At 42.7% G+C, this 17,878-nt stretch overlaps 1 protein-coding gene across 1 annotated transcript in view; it reads right to left on the reverse strand.

Annotated features, from left to right (window-relative positions):
* The window catches only part of ITGB8 (integrin subunit beta 8), a 295,047-nt gene that overhangs the window by 249,620 nt on the left and 27,549 nt on the right, over positions 1–17,878 (reverse strand).

The raw sequence follows: 17,878 nt of genomic DNA on the forward strand, positions 1-17,878 counted from the left end.
AGTTATTTGATGCTCAATAATGAAGATTGTTCTGAGTTAATTAAAAGTATTCCTTTTATCGTAACAGTAAGTGAACGGGTTATTTGCTGCAGAAATGTTCTATTTCCTCCCACACATGAACATAGGGAGTTTTCAATCTGGCCACAAATACCAACCTTGGGACACGTTTCAACGGCATGGCAAGAATAAGAGCTCTTTTGTCTCAGAGAGAGGTGGCCTTGAGTTCGGCCCGTGAAACTTTCGTACTTCACATAGCGAACACCCGTACATAGGTTTGCCTTTCAATTTCAGCAACATGTTTCCGACTATCTTTAACGCATCCTCCACAAAATCCCTGGCACACTTTTTTAAAGTTGTTACCAGTGGTCTCGTGACTTCATTTGAGAAAATCTTTGGAGTCATCCCTGCTTCCTTTCATTGTATTTTCTGCACTCTGGTTCGTGGATTGGCATTTTTACTTGCATTACCAGCGGACGCTCTTGTGCTTTTTTACATTTTTAAATATGGATGTCCCTCCTATGCAACCTCCGACCCTGCAGCTGCTGACACTGTTCCGCAATCGCATGCTAGAATATTATGGCACAATGCCGTTGGCGATATTAAGCACGGCATATGGATTATCTTTTCGGTTCTCCTACTTCACCTGTGTCCAGCCTGTATTTCACTGCCTGACCTGTGATTTCGATTGGGCCATTGATTTGTGTCTCTGCGGACCGGTTTCTCCTGACGTCGACTTTAATCAGCTGATGACTCCTATCATTACTCACGAGTTGGTTTGTCCTGGCGAAAGGATTATGGCTGTGGCATTGATGCATGGACTACTTGGTCCCTGGAATTTACTGGCGGCAGCACAGTCTTTCTTGGAACAGAGCTTTCTTGAAAACCCACCGAGCTGTCCTCTGATGGTGATAGAGGATCCGGTGCTGGGAGAGCACGTATGTTCTTTTCCGCTTTTAAATTGGATGGCTGAACTGTTTTCGGATGAAGACGGTGACTTCCTATTGGAGGCTGTTGCAGCTTATTTTGCATACACAGTTATGTCATAGACCTTTTTCATGTTTGATATGCTGAGTACTAGCATTTCATTGACAATTCATTGACTTATTTGTCAAGTTTTTATTATTTACCTTGCCTATTGGCTTAAGACTCGATAAAGTACTTGGCTGTTTTATTTTTCTTTAGCATTGAATTTTCCTAGTTTTTAATGCTTTACCTTGCGGACCGTCCACATATAAACTTGCAATCTGCTCTCATGAGATGGCACTTCTATTATCTTATTCAGTTCGTTTCCGGATCATGGGGAGGTGTCATCTAGGTCCTGGATATCTTTACACCGTGTTAAGTTAGCATGGGCTCATTACCGGTTTAAACGCCATTTTTCCTTTTTTGCAACTTCTGCACACGACACTTAGTTGTTGCTTTAGCTTTCCACCTAGTAGTTCATCGTGGTTTACATGAGAATAATATGTTATTGGTCTACTATCTGCTTTACTTGTTAAACTATATCTGTACAGCGAGTGCTAAAGTTTCAAGAACAACACGATACAGATTTGTTATGAGGTCTGATCTCCACGACTTCATACTCATAACATAAGTGCAACTTCTGCCAATTCTGGGCATGAGGCGGGTTTTATATTGCTTTGCCGAACACACATACACAACAGTTGATGCGGTTCACATGAAGAGAGAGCTGGTGTATGCTGATGTGATTCCTTCAAATCTAAGACACTAAAGTATGGGCACGCCCTAAACCAACACAAAGAGACCTTCTTAGCAAATAATATAATATGTGTATTAGGGAGGGTGAGATATAAGCAGCCGCGGGCCGTGGAGGGAGTTACGATGGGGCAGGGAGGCGGGGAGGGGGAGAAGCAGGGTGGAGCCCGCTCTACCTTGCCCCTCCCCCTCCCCGCCTCCCTGCCCCACCGTAACTCCCTCCACGGCCCGCGGCTGCTTATAAGTGTTGCTAACTCTTATTCATTTACAGCATGTTAACATACTGTCACCATTCGCTTTTTATGTACTAGTAACTATGCTGGTAATTTTGCTACTGATAATATGTGTACTTGTATTCTCCACCCTGCTTCTCCCCCTCCCCGCCTCCCTGCCTCACCGTAACTCCCTCCACGGCCCGCGGCTGCTTATAAGTGTTGCTAACTCTTATTCATTTACAGCATGTTAACATACTATCACCATTCACTTTTTATGTACTAGTAACTATGCTGGTAATTTTGCTACTGATAATATGTGTACTTTTATTATCTAAGGTACTACGCCTGAGAAGACGGCATTAGTAAATAAACATTTCAAATACACATCTGTTCTTCTTAACTCCATGTTCTGGTTTCTAAGAAATCTATAACGACCGACTGTTCATGAGTTCCACGTATCCTGAGGTACTATAAGTTCATATTCTGGATTGTCTAAACATTGAGAGTTTGTTATATCCAATGTGACACTGTACCTAGCTTGCTAAATAGTTTTTGATTACTAACGTGAGTTTTGGGACACCCTAATTCGCCGAGGTTCCAATCCTCTGTCCACAGTTCTGTGTGAGAACAGAAACCCTGCGACAGGGGCACCCCCGACCCTTGCTGGAGCTTCATCACACTTGCGATACAACTCCAGCAATGCATTCGCCGAGGTTCCAATCCTCTGTCCACAGTTCTGTGTGAGAACAGAAACCCTGCGACAGGGGCACCCCCGACCCTTGCTGGAGCTTCATCACACTTGCGATACAACTCCAGCAATGCGCCACCTTTACGGCACAGATACATCACGCATCTGTGCTGTTTTTGCCCCATGATGCGCCGCATTGTAAATGCAGCACACCATAGGTGACGGAACAGCGGCACAGAATGACTAACACATCCCTGGTGATGCGCCAGTCATCATAAATGTATCCCTATGCTTCTTATCTTGTTAGAGATGAACCGCCATATGTATCATCAAAGTTATTTGCATTTCCTAAATAGCGAACTTTAAGGAATAAATAGCGATTCTTTACCATTCCTAGTTTGCGATGAGCTATTTGCTAATTAGCCGAATGTAGCCCAATGAAGCCCAATGTAGCCCAATGTAGCCCAAAGATGGCCGCCAGACACACAAAAAAACAAATGTAGCCCAAATATCAGCCAGATGTAGCCCAACTATAGCCCAGTGACAGAATGACCAATCAGCTTCGCAAACCTCCGTTACGCGAAGCGGAGCGCTGTTACAGATATATATCTTTTTTTGAACGTTAATTTCTCAAAATCCACTGGAGCACATATATTGAGACCTAGCAAAGGCACATCGGGCTACCAGTCCCTAATATTTTGCCAAGTTTCGTGCAAATCCATTCAGCCGTTCAATTATTATTTTTATTATTTTTTTTTGCCCCGCGGGGCCCTTTTAAAACCTCCACATCAAACCTAGGGGGTCAGCGAGGATCTACTATGCCCCCTTATAGTTATTTCCCCCTTTGTTTTGACCTCCTCTTGTCTCTCGATCCTACCGAGAGACAAGATGGCGGCCGCTACGGACTGTTTGGAATGTTGACAGACGCCGGAGAACCAATCAGCTTCGCTTCACAAAGCTCCGTTGCGCGAAAAGTCCGCGAACCAGAGCGCTGCCTGGTCCGCGCTTACAGATATATATCTTTTTTTAAACGTTAATTTCTCAAAATCCACTGGAGCACATATATTGAGACCTACAAAAGGCACATCGGGCTACCAGTCCCTACAATTTTGCCAAGTTTCGTGCAAATCCATTCAGCCGTTCGGGCTAAAAGTGAGGCCAACCGCCCTATGGAAAACTCAATGTTAAAAACACGTTTTGGGACCCCCCTTTTTTCTCGGCCCCCACTGGACGAACCCCCCCCAAATTTTCAAGGGCTGCTCAGAAACAAAATGTGCCATTTTCCTGAAAATTTCAGCCAATTCCGTCCACAAACGCCAAAGTTATTAGACATAGAATTTTCAAAAAACCCATAGAGAAAAAATCCTAACTATATATACCTACTGGCGACCGCCAGTAGGTAATATATATATGATTTTTCTTTTTTGGGGGACGGGGACAAAAGCAAGACTCCTACCAAGGCATGGCATATTGCGCTTTGATCTGTATATCGGAGTACTTTAAGGACTTACAATCATTTTGTCAGTTTACAGATTCACCACAGGAAATGACAGCAACAGATTATTACTTCCAGGAAGGGAGCCTCTTGTGAACGGACCACATTATGTATAATTAAACTGTGCGCTATGCTACCTTGTTTGACTGCATTCTAACACCGCAGCTTGAAAATTCAATGTATTTTATTGCAGCGTTTGAAGCCTTAAAATATACGTCTAACAATTCTGATTTCTACCCTCGCTTCAGACTGCAGGGACCTGTTAACTAACATTCACGTTCCACACGTTCATGTAAAAGTAGCACAAGTCCGCGCAAACTGAACGGAAAAGTTGCTTTGTAAACTACTTAAACTTCCTTTTATGAGGGAACAATGTACAATTGTTGAAGGTCGCATTCGACACGATGGCTAATGATCGGTGACAAATGGTTTGACCTGAAGGTCGCTCACCAGTTTGCATCCTCGCAAAAACGGACAGTCTGTCACACTTCTGAGTTCCGTTAAATTGCCTAAAAATATCGCTATATTAAGGCCAAAACGAGTAAAGACAGCTTTATATGTGTTCTGCGAGGTATGGAAGACTGCGTAGGTCTGAGCTACGAACAATTTGTGCTTTGTTATCAGGTAAATTAACAGTAAAAACCGGCCCAGCTGACCATAAAACAGGCCCCAAACAGTAAAAAAACAGCTCTCAGAATGACCTGCCAGGGCAGCCTATGGGGCACTGTCTGATTGATTGGCTTATAGGCCAGTCAGACCCTGCCTGGCACCACCGTAAACATGCATTCGGACCTCTCAAAAATATTTTTCACATTTATCCAAATCTGGGTTACGTTAAACTGAATTTAATAATTTCACACGCTTGGTTTCTTGTAGTAATTTCTATGTAAATTAAATGTGTCTTATACATCTTTCTGAGGCTTTGGATTTAAGATTTGTAAATGTATGCTATGTTCTGCTATTCTATTGAAATTTGTCTGGAGTATGTTGATATAGCCTCAGGCTAGAGTGTAACTTCCCTTATGATCTGATATAGGTATTGTGTTTTTTCTCATTCACTGGTTGGCAGGTATCATGTTTGTGTTTAACGTTGAATGCCAGAAAGTTTCATCAATTTTGTACACGTCTTCAAGGTGGACTAACCGGCTCATTTCCGAGCAGAAATGTGACTCGGTTATTAATTGGAGTCTCTTGCTGTCTGGTGCTGCAATAGCTATTTATATGGTGTAGCAGGTAGTGTTGAATGTATAATATCAAATTTGGTAAATACTTTCTTTTGGATGTTAGAATGTGGTGAACCACGGTGAGAAATGCTGTACGAATGGAGGGCGTCAGGTGTATTGCATATCTGTGCTTTGTTCGATGTATGGCGGCACCAAAGAATTCGAACAATATCCCAAATCATGTCAGAACTGCTCTGAGCCTCCCGCAGTTTAGGAAGAAATGGAAGACTTCTCTTACAGGAGAGTTACACATCACAATTTACTTATTGTCTGACCGGTATAACATTGTATCATTCCTTAGGCTCTGGCAAGTTTTACATACATTAATGCATATTTAAATCTGATGTGTTCTGTCAAATGTGTTCTGCTGGAAGTGTGAATGTGTGGGGTTTCTTAGCAGGTATTGCTGTTGTGATCCAACAATGTCTTGCTGTGTGCCTTACAAGGGCTGGGTGGTTGGATAAAATGTGTTTTTCATGTTATCCTCTTATTTTCCTTTGTCCGATGTCCCTCCACAGTCAGTGCAGCCATGTTAGACATAGAGGTACATTTTGTGTTGTATTGTTTTAACCGTTTCACATTTTTTTTTAATTTTGACTTTTACCAAGCCAATGTTTTGTAAGTGCCGTTAGATTTTCTATATTTCTACTTCCTAAAGACAAGGCATCTTTTATGTTTCTTGTTCTTGGAACTATCATTAAGGTATTTCTCATGCTTACGACAAGCCACAAGATGTAAAGCACCAAAAGAATTACAGCCACTGCTGCACTACATCAGGTTAAAGGAAAATGTACCTATAATTGTACAGTTCTGCTGCGCGAGGAATTTAAGTATTTTGGAGCAGCTTCCTCTCGAAGGGTGTTTATAGTAGTGTGCAGGGCCGGCGCTAGGCATGGGCAGTGTGGGCAGCCGCCCAGGGCCTCGCGCTCAGGGGGCCTCGCGCCCCCGTGAAAGGTCACACGTTCACAGCTACAGGGCCCCCTGCCTCACCTGATCGCGCCCCCGTGAAAGACACACATTCACAGCTCACTACAGGGCCCCCTGCCTCGCCTGATCGCGCCCCCGTGAAAGGCACACATTCGCAGCTCACTACAGGGCCCCCTGCCTCGCCTGATCGCGCCCCCGTGAAAGGCACACATTCACAGCTCACTACAGGGCCCCCTGCCTCGCCTGATCGCGCCCCCGTGAAAGGCACACATTCACAGCTCACTACAGGGCCCCCTGCCTCACCTGATCACATTGCAGGTGGGGGAAGGTGCAAACGGATTGGGGGCGGCATAACAGCTGGGCCAGCAATTATGTTGGCTCACAATGTCAGGGGTGGGGCAGCGCCTCGGATAAGTACCGGCCATTCTAGGCTCTGTTTCTGCATTTTGTTTCCAGGCAACGGAGGCCCCTTTGTTTCTTGGCAGCACCAGCCGGACACAGGTAAGAGGAGGTGGGTGAAGGGAGGAGGGAGCAGCCAGATCAACTGCCGTTAAGTCATTTGTTATCCTTGACAGCAGGCATGGCTGTAATTTCCTTTTGTACAACAGGAAGAAAGGTCTCATCTTGCAGTTTGTTTCCGCGCATGTGGAATAAATGCCTGACATATTTAACAAGTCAAGAAGGTGGCACCCTGTTTACCCAGTAGCCCCACCATAAAAACGTTTATGTTGTAGATATCAACGTTTGCATTCTGAAACGTGTGTTTTGTTTTTGTATGTGTGCCAACAAATTCTGGCAAGCAAAAAGCTTTAATTTATAGAGAAATGTCTGGTTTAAGGAGTCCATACGGGTCGGGCAAAGCGCTTACGTTTCATAGGGCGAGACTTAAACCTCTTTCTACCCCATGAATTTGAAAAAAAATGTTACTTTATTTGTGAGGGCTTCACTTCAGAATGTGGAGATGGTCTCTGAATAGTTGCCACTCCCCCCTCCCAAAGTTCATACACACTCCTGCTCGCATCTGCTCGCTGTCCCACGGTTTTCCGCAAAGCCCTCAAGTTTCCCTAGTCAATGCGTTAAGTATCCCATCCACTCCAGATTTGTGCTCGGTATTACCGATTTAATGGCAAAGCCAACAGGTCTTGCATTTTGTGACTTATTTGTTATTGCCAATGGCTTTTAACCCGGCTCTACAGTGCAGCATAGCTAAAGAATATTAATAATAAAATTCCTATGACGGCTCCGTCATTTTGAATGTAGGTGCACCATGCTTTTGCACACCTACAAAATGACTCAGGAACATTTTTTTAATACTTTTATTTTGCAATCCGAGTTGGAACAGGGAGGGCATGGGTAATGGAAGGAGGAAAGCAAACATGCGAGAGAGAGAGAGAGGAACAGCGAGATGGGGAGAGAAGCACACGGCTGAAAAGCAACAAGGGAGGAGAAGAGCACAATTGTGAGTGCATCACAAAAGGATGAGGGAGAGAAGCAATTGGGATTGAAAGAGCAACATCGAGCATGACAGGGGAAGAGAAGCACACTAGGGAGACAGCTTGAAAACACATGCATTCTTTTGGAGGGCTTGAGAAAAAAGAAGAAAGAAATTCCTTAAAAGTAGAAGTGGAAGGGTAAAAGTAAATTGCATATGTTCCAGGGGAGTGATAGACATAAGATGGGCAAGGCAAGCCATTCAAACGGAAGCAGGTAAACAAGAGTGACAGTAAAGCTGGCCAATGGAAATAAATGGGTGGGCTGCAGGAACGACTATCAGGATTGGCCCTTCTTTCAATAGAAGGAGATATTGCAGCAACATTGGACTACAGTGAAATGATTGATGCCTTTAGCAGAAGAAAGGCTAGGAAGATCACATTTTAGCATGTAGTGCTACACACAAGATACTGATTTGTCACAACAAGTTTACTTATTCAATATTGTCCTGTCAGAATGAACTCATTGGGCTCTTTACTGTGTAATTTTTCAGAGTTCAACTTAATGTATCCTGTTTTGTTCCTCCTTCAGATTCAGCTGTGAAATGTATGCTGTGTTTTCTTGACCCTCTGTTTCCTTTGAAATTTGGGAGCATGTCCACTCTCCATGCATTCAGAGGATCAACACCAACTACTCATTGAAGGAGCTGGTAAGTGTTACACTTGTGTTGTTGCCTTGTAATATTTCTTTGTTTGTGATGAATGAATAACAATAATGATAACCTGTTATATGTATATGTTTGTATTAGGATGGAGGCGAAAAGGCCAGATTCGACCAGTGACCTCCAGATGCGTACAGGACACGAAATGAAGATGGCAATTTCTTTCTTTTTTCCCATTCCTACCCCTACCCCAATTTTCCCCAAGTTGGACAACACCATAAAGTTCCAAATATAAACAACAATGGTGCTGTCTATTTGGGGAGTTTGAAGATTGTCATCAGAATCCTGCCATTCTGCCTCTACCACTTCCTACAGTTCTAACACCAAATTAAAAACAGTGATTTGAAAACCCCTTGAATCTGCAGCATACTTCCACTTTAAACACACACAGATACATGACCTTTCCTGAATGAATCAATAACAGGGAGCCACTCAACAGGAATAATCTAGAAAGTTGGAGTTACTCTATTTATGTTTCACTGGAATTGTGTTTTTATGTGTTCATTCTCTCAACGTTGTTTGATTGCAATATTTCATTTTATCTACTTTTTATAATAAATTGATATTTGCTCACCTGTTTTCAACCCCCTCTACTTTTTGTCAATGTTACTGATATCCACATTAGTTAGCTTCCGTGATGCCAAATAAGATCAATAGTACTACGATGTCGCTTTCTGTGATGTCACTTCTTGTGACGCAATATGCAATTAGGGGGGCCTCGCATCTTCCCTTTCGCCCGGGGCCTCAGAAGGCCTAGGACCGGCCCTGGTAGTGTGTTTGCTTGTGTGCGTACTTGTGGCAACAATGTGCAAACAGATGTGGAAAGGAAGTGACGTATTTCTGCTGGTGTTGGTGCTGGGAATAAAGTCTTAGCAACCATCCAGTTTTGCATTATATCAAGGTGCCAGGAGATACAATGACTCACTAACTACGGAACTGCTATGATTGTGAAAAGTGGGAGGTGTGTTGCACATCCAGACATGTCTCTTAATGTAATGGGTGAGCGCCAGACAGCCAAGTAAAGGGACAATTGCTTCAGAGTTCCTAATGCGATTGAGGCTCCCAGCTGCAAGCTCTCATGCTGTTGCAGTTTCCAGAAACCTCTTCAGTAGTACCCTGAGAAGTTAACATAAGTGCCACATCCGCTTCCCACAAAGGAGCTGCTTAGGTCACCCCTTATGGTATAACATTATGGTATAGCAGCTCACGGCACTGTAGGGCAGCGGTAGGGCAACAAACACTGTTTTGGAGGCAGAGACCCAGCCTTCAAGAAGTGATGGATAGAGCACCATTATGTCCTGAGATCATGAGGGCCATCTCCTGCAAGTGTATCGGGCAGTACCTCAGGTTAGCTCCACCATGTCTACTTTACAGTTTGGGCCATCTGCAGGTGGCTCTTCATATCCTTTCCCTAGTTCTGTGGAGCAGAGCTTACTGATACTGTAGTAGGTGGTAACAGATAGGGACTTTACATGAATCACGTTCAACATAGTGCTCCATACTGGTTGTCTGTAGTGGACATTCTAAGGTAGCATACATTTTGCTCACATGCAAAGTCAATATTTATTTGGAGAGACAAAGAAGCTCCTGGATGCTAAGACGGCTCGGGCACAGGGTACACAAACTGACAGTAGATAAAGAAGGTCGATTAGCATGGTTGTGGTTGCATGTGATTTCAATTCAGTAGAAAAACAATTTTATGGAATACCATCAATGAGTAAGCATTTAATCTACACTGTTTAATGGAAATCTTCAGAATGAATGGAATGTACCTTTTCGTAGAAACCAGTTCATAGAAAATCTTTTTGGTCGAAATTGGGTTTTGAATGCATGTTGTTTAAGTGTAAATGCAATGGTTGCAGGCCTTACCTTCAGAAAAATTATTTTGAAATTATTTATTTTAGTGCTTTACTTTAGGGGTCATTATTCCATATTTATATATTTTACATTGTTAAACAAATACTTTGGATGCTTCTAATTCACTGACCTCTCACCACTAGTAAACATCATCCATGGCTGACCCCTAACAACCCCTAAAAAAATCAATCCCTGCCCACTAAAACTCATCACCACACCTAAATACTCTCATTCCTGAAGCCTAAAAGCCCTTCTACCTCAATTTTCCATAATCCCTGAACCCTAAAATCCCCCACCCATTCCTGAACCCTAAATACCCCTTTCAACGAATAAACCCCACTGATTCCATACCCCTTAAAACACCTCAACACACCCAAACTCCACCCATCCCTGAACACTAAAAAAACCCTCACCCCGCATAAATGCCTACCATCCGTGGTTCATAGAAATACCTCATCACCCTAAACTACTCATCCCTGAACCCTTATACCCCCTTTGTACATCTAAGTTCTACCCATTCACTGAACCCTTAAAACGTCACACACACCTAAACACCACTCATCTGTGAACCCTAAAAAACCTCAAAACCCCTACACTTTACCCATCTCTGAACAATAAAAATGCTGCTTGGTTTGAAATTTTTAGAACAGGCCACCATGATTCCAAGAGTTAATGGCCTGGAGTGTATATCTAGCAGTAGGGGCAATTTCAGATTGTTTGTTTGTTTGTTTGTTTTGGACATTTATAGAGCGCCTGGTTACGCGCACTGGCGTGTCCCTGCGCTATGGTAAGTGGAAATTAGAGCCCCAACCGCCCTCAAAGACGTCTACCTGCTGTATAAGTTAAGTTTTTGGCCTTTTTCTGAACGAGGTCTCGGATGGTTCCAGCCGTAGATCCAGAGGCAAGGCATTCCAATGCTTAGGCGCAAGGTACCTGAAGGACCTCCCTCCCATACGGGCTTTCCTTACTCTCGGAACCTTTAATAGCCCAGTGCGGGAGGAGCGAAGGCTGCGCGTAGGCTCATACCAGGCCACCAGAGTCTGCAGCGGAACCGGGGCTTTACCGCTCAGAATGCGGTGACAAGTAGAGAGAGCTTTGAACTCTACCCTTTTCCCAACCGGGAGCCAGTGTAATGCCTGAAGCGCTGCTTTAGAGGAAGATCTCTTGGGGAGCCTCAAAACTAAGCGTGCTGCTGCATTTTGCAGCACCTGGAGGCGGTTTATGACCTTTCCCGTCGCCCCCAGATACAGCAAATTACCGTAATCCAGGCGCGACGTGACAAGGGCATGCACCAGCGTCCTGCGAGCCGCCATAGGGAGGAGATCTAATACCTTCCTTAGAGTTCTCAGAACGCCGAAGCACACCCCTGCACACGGCCAATCTGAGGGCCAAGGGCCAAATCCGCATCCAGCCACATACCAAGATTCCTTGCCTCCTGACAGGGAACTGGCATCTCTCCCAGGCAGGGTGGCCACCATGCCGACGACCAGGCCTTCGGTCCTCCCCCCACCACGAGAACCTCGGTCTTGCTTCCATTCAGTTTCAAACAGTTGGCGGACATCCAGGTAGCCAGTTCTTGCATGCAATTCCTGAAGATTGCCATTTTTTCTTCAGCACCCATGCTAAATTATCAGTAGCCAATTAACAGTAATCCAGAATTTGTTTCCGGTCTCATCATATAATTTACCATAGTAGATTTGAATGGGACAGACAAGTTAAGTCAGGTGGCATGCCACTGATCAATATTTTATTTACCTTCACCAGATGTTTCAAATAATTGCTAACAGGTTATCCCCTTACCGCTTCTAATTTAGCTTACTCATGGTGTTTTATTAATTATATAAATTACAAATCAATTGTAGCTATATTCCAAAATTGTGGATTGTGTGGAAGTGTTATAGTATTGTAGTGGACCTATTTACTCATAGATCATGCTTAGTATTAATTTCAGGTGAATGGTTCTTCCTGCAAGTGGAGGTTTTGAGATTGAGTTCTCCAATTTAATGTGACAAGAAGGATCTGTTCGCAGTAGATTGACCTAGAGGCAGTAGAGTTTATTTTGTCCTGACAGCATCCACGTCTCTACATCATGTCAGTTTTTGAGCAATGGAAGGAACACTGCAATGCACGCCAATTGAAGCTGCCATTTTGAAAATAAAGGATGGATTGTGATTGAGGTAGATCGCACAATAAGCTTGTTTTTCTCTCCCATCATGGCACAAAAAACACAGGGGCTTATTTAAAAGCCCACTGCACCGCTGGTGTGTCACTTTTTTTGACGCACTGGCAGCGCAGTGTGCCTGCCCATATTTACAAGGCCACGTAGAGCCACCCTATGATCTACGTGAAAGGGCGTTCCATAGGTGTTCCTGTGGGTGTTCCCAAGCAACATCCATGGAACCTGTAGCATTCCCAGATATACAAGGTTTTGTAAACCTGGAAATGCGTCATATTCCTACATCTCCCTATTCCTTGCCTTAATTTCTCCTTGTTTTTCCCTTTTTCTGCTACACTCATAGAAAGAGGAAAACACCTCTCGTGACCGTTTTTGTGCAGCAAGGTGTCACTGCTTGGACAAAAGCAATCACCCCTACAAGGAAGACACCATGGTGCAAGGGTGCTTGCGTTGGCCCATGGCAGCCGATGGTGCGCCAGCGCAGAGGAAAGGACAGAATGCGCTTATCGTGTGGATACAGTGCATTCCTGCCCTTTTCATTTAAAGCACTGCAGCGCAGCAGGTCGGCTTGCTGCACTGCCCTGCGTCAAAATATTGTAAATGAGTCCCACAGTGTATCTGTACCCATAGATGTACCTACCAGTACCTACCAACAGGGAGAGGTTGGTCAGGGAAGAAAACATGTGCTCGGTCTCACCATGCTGGAATGGGAAGCATGTCATAACACTTTGTTGACACTCCTCTCTTTTAGGGAACTGCGGGTCCATGCTTATTTGTCAAAGAGCAGCTTAACTCCTTGCTATTTGCAGAGTACACTGAATTTCTTCACGCTCTTGAAATGGAATTCAGAGCCTAGAAATGATAGATGGTCTACTGTAATTGAATAATTGGCATTTGGAATTGGACTATATCCTATTCTCATGACCTACAGGCATGCTACTTAAAGAGTGATCAACCGTAAACACCGGTGTCACTCCACAAAATGCATTTGCTTGGTCTTGTGTTACATATCCTGACAGCCAACCTCAGAGTGGGCTGTGATTCAAACTGTGCATTAGCATCAGGCACACCCTACCGCCTTTCATCATGTCATGGATCACAGTGAATATGGCTAAGAGCTGGATTGCCTTGTAGTTGTGGGCTCTTCACCTTCCCTTACAGAAGAGAGGTCGACACCCCAGTTTCCATCGTTTCCCTCATGGGCACGGTGACCTTCTTGGGGATATATATATATATAGTTTTTTGTTTCTTTTAATATTGATGAGTTTAATGTGACCACTGAGACTTTAGTGATGACTCATTTGTAGTTGCTCAGTTACAATTGACTGAAGGAGGTAATTCTGGACTGCAAACGCACTTGATTTCAGATGTATTTTGGTTAGAACCTCTGCCACTAATTTTGGCCCTAGCTTTGATTCTGTGGCCCCCATCTACTGTACCATGCTGTGATTATCTGTATGAATAAAAATTGCTAAAAAAAAGGGGGAAAGACTCAGAACACCACAGCATCAGCCACGTGTGTTCCGACATCGCAAGAGTAACCACGCTTGCCTTAGCAATGCATATATGTGGTTAAATGTGCCTTGAGGAATTATTTTATCTCATTAATCATTTTATACCAAGTCATATATATGTACAATAGTTAAAAGGAACATAAGAAAACGTGGTATTTTTCGTTTTTGAGCTTTATATCATACCTGGAACAAATGCATTTAATTCAACTGTTACATAAACAGGCAACACAAAAAACACTACTATATTCAATACATTTTCAGTAGTGTGTTACACCGTTGGTACAATATGTATTAACCATATATATACATAAAGTGCTACTGTGACATCAGTCAGCTTAGTCCATCTGTTCCTTTAACAAATCCTGTTGTTGGTAATTCTAAACCCAAAACGGTGCCTGGGCGTCGACGTTTCGGTCTTTATTGTATAAATCACACCAAGACCATCATCAGGACTATATGTTGCACAAAATATCTACAAAAAATACAATACATACATAATCAGTTTCGATACAACCACCTCCAAATGTCCAATATAATCAATAGTCTGCTGACATTAAACAAACCATCACCACACCAAGAGTGACTAAATGTACTCAAACCAACACCAACACGGAGTCCAATACTCACTGAAGAAATAACTACTTTCCAAGTCTTCAAGATCAAAATCTGGCTTCTCCACAAATGCCAACCAAGTTCAACAATCTTCCTAAACAAGTACAGAGACATGATATGGCCCGTCAGTGTATCTTAAAACCTACACGTGTCCATCACTAAGACATTAACATAGGTCGAAGGCTTACCTCTATTGTATATGAGAGGGTAATGCAGTATAAGCCAATGCGAGTCCACTACTCAACTCCATGCGCATATCGTCTTATCTAAAAAGACACAAACATGTGGGTCCGCTATCAAAAATCCTGCATAACTTAAACATAGTGTTTCTTAAAGCCTCTATTCCAGGTGTCTAAACTTACTCATATGCTCCGCCATCGACGGGAACCATCCTCGTCTCTTTCAGTTCGCGGCTGCAGTCGACAGCTGCATGATGTTAATAACACTGTTTACGCGGAGTACACGCATGCGCATACGATACCAAACTCGGGTAACTCGGCAGTGGCCATATTAGAGTGGTACACATGTTCTAAAACGTCCTCATATGTAATTCAGAGCAGTACATATATATACGAACCTGATTCTTGAAAATGACCAAATTAAACAGTCAGAAAACAAACAACAGTCACACAAAATGTAATTAAATGATTATGTTAAAAACAACTCACTCGAGTTTCTCCTTAAGAGTCCCATTATAGTGACAATGCATAATCCAAACACTAAAAAGCAGGCGTTCCCCACTAAAGGGAACCAGTCAAAGAAAACCACTATTTACAAGTTATATAACAGACACATCATATCCAATGAAACTCCTTGAACGCAAACAATTCATGAAGCAATCAAAGAGTTGCCAAACTATGCCATTCCACATATTGATTTAATCCATGTTCAACTGTTCCACTCGTCCATATCCATTTATTTTCTTTTAATGTCAGCAGACGATCTACATTGGTCCTTCTTTTAGAACCCTTTACGACTTCCAGTACAAACTATTTCATATCTTTAGGACCATGTGAGTTTTGGATGAAATGGTCTACTAAAGGTGCTGTCAGTACCTTGCATCTGATGCGTGATTGGTGTTGCGCTATTCTCTTTTTTATTTCCTGTGTGGTCTTTCCAATATACGCCAAACTACAGGGGCACTGAATACAGTAAATGACGTTTTTTGTCAAACAGTTAGAATGATGTTGCAGCATCACTTGTTTCCCATTCAAAATACAGGATTTAGTCACTGTAGTGGTGTCACATGCTGTACACTGTCCACACGGGTAATGCTCCACAACAGGTGCCAATCCCCATTGACTCTGCAAGGTTTTGACACATGGTTCTCTATATGTTTTAACCAAGTGGTCCCGTAAGTTCCTGCCTCTTTTAAAAGCAAAACGGGGAAAACTTAACTGTGGTTCCACTTTCTGTACTAAGTGCCAGTTCCTTGATATGATCTTTTTAATTTGATTCGACTCTGTTCCAAAAGTAGTGACACACGTTATTGTGTTTTCAGCCTTGTCCTTTACTTTATGCTCATCCAAGAGTGCTGTCCGATCATAATACCATGCCCGTTTGAGAGCCCGTTTCACCCTTCTATGTGGATATTGTCTGGCACCTAATTTTAATTGGAGGATTTTAGCCTCTCTGAAATAATCCTCCCTTTTGGTACAATTGCGTTTGATTCTCAAAAATTGGCCAAAAGGGAGGTTATCGCACAAGTACCAGTGGAATTTGTTATCAAATGTGCTAAAATAGCCCTTGAACGCAACTACTTCCTATTTAATGAGGATTTTTATGGCTAACGCAAAGGAGTGGCGATGGGGGCAATTTTTGCCCCGGATATAGCCAACCTGTACGTAGCAGATTTTGAGGATAAGATCATTTACAATAATAACCCCTTTGAGACACAGATTAAAAGATACCTAAGATATATAGACGATATATGTCTGATCTGGGAAGGCTCTGAAGATCATTTACATTTACTATCATTTCATGCATGGCTAAATGAGCAAACTAATAACTTACGATTTACTAATGAGCATAGCAACCACCTCATAAACTTTCTAGACCTACAAATAATCAATGATAATGGCAGTCTAGTGGTAAATCTATACACAAAACCTACATCTCGCAACACTTTGCTGAAATATTCGAGCCACCACCCCAGGAATTTACGCGATAACCTCCCTTTTGGCCAATTTTTGAGAATCAAACGCAATTGTACCAAAAGGTGACTAAATCCTGTATTTTGAATGGGAAACAAGTGATGCTGCAACATCATTCTAACTGTTTGACAAAAAACGTCATTTACTGTATTCAGTGCCCCTGTAGTTTGGCGTATATTGGAAAGACCACACAGGAAATAAATAAGAGAATAGCGCAACACCAATCACGCATCAGATGCAAGGTACTGACAGCACCTTTAGTAGACCATTTCATCCAAAACTCACATGGTCCTAAAGATATGAAATGGTTTGTACTGGAAGTCGTAAAGGGTTCTAAAAGAAGGACCAATGTAGATCGTCTGCTGACATTAAAAGAAAATAAATGGATATGGACGAGTGGAACAGTTGAACATGGATTAAATCAATATGTGGAATGGCATAGTTTGGCAACTCTTTGATTGCTTCATGAATAGTTTGCGTTCAAGGAGTTTCATTGGATATGATGTGTCTGTTTTATAACTTGTAAATAGTGGTTTTCTTTGACTGGTTCCCTTTAGTGGGGAACGCCTGCTTTTTAGTGTTTGGATTATGCATTGTCACTATAATGGGACTCTTAAGGAGAAACTCGAGTGAGTTGTTTTTAATATAATCATTTAATTAAATTTTGTGTGACTGTTGTTTGTTTTCTGACTGTTTAATTTGGTCATTTTCAAGAATCAGGTTCGTATATATATGTACTTTTCTCTGCTCTGAATTACATATGAGGACGTTTTAGAACATGTGTACCACTCTAATATGGCCACTGCCGAGTTACCCGAGTTTGGTATCGTATGCGCATGCGTGTACTCCGTGTAAACAGTGTTATTAACATCACGCAGCTGTCGACTGCAGCCGCGAACTGAAAGAGACGAGGATGGTTCCCGTCGATGGCGGAGTATATGAGTAAGTTTAGACAACTGGAATAGAGGCTTTAAGAAACACTATGTTTAAGTTATGCAGGATTTTTGATAGCGGACCCCCATGTTTGTGTCTTTTTAGATAAGACGATATGCGCATGGAGTTGAGTAGTGGACTCGCATTGGCTTATACTGCATTACCCTCTCATATACAATAGAGGTAAGCCTTCGACCTATGTTAATGTCTTAGTGAT

Source organism: Lissotriton helveticus, chromosome 10, assembly GCF_964261635.1.
Source record: "Lissotriton helveticus chromosome 10, aLisHel1.1, whole genome shotgun sequence".
In the NCBI taxonomy this organism is placed as follows: Eukaryota; Metazoa; Chordata; class Amphibia; order Caudata; family Salamandridae; genus Lissotriton; species Lissotriton helveticus.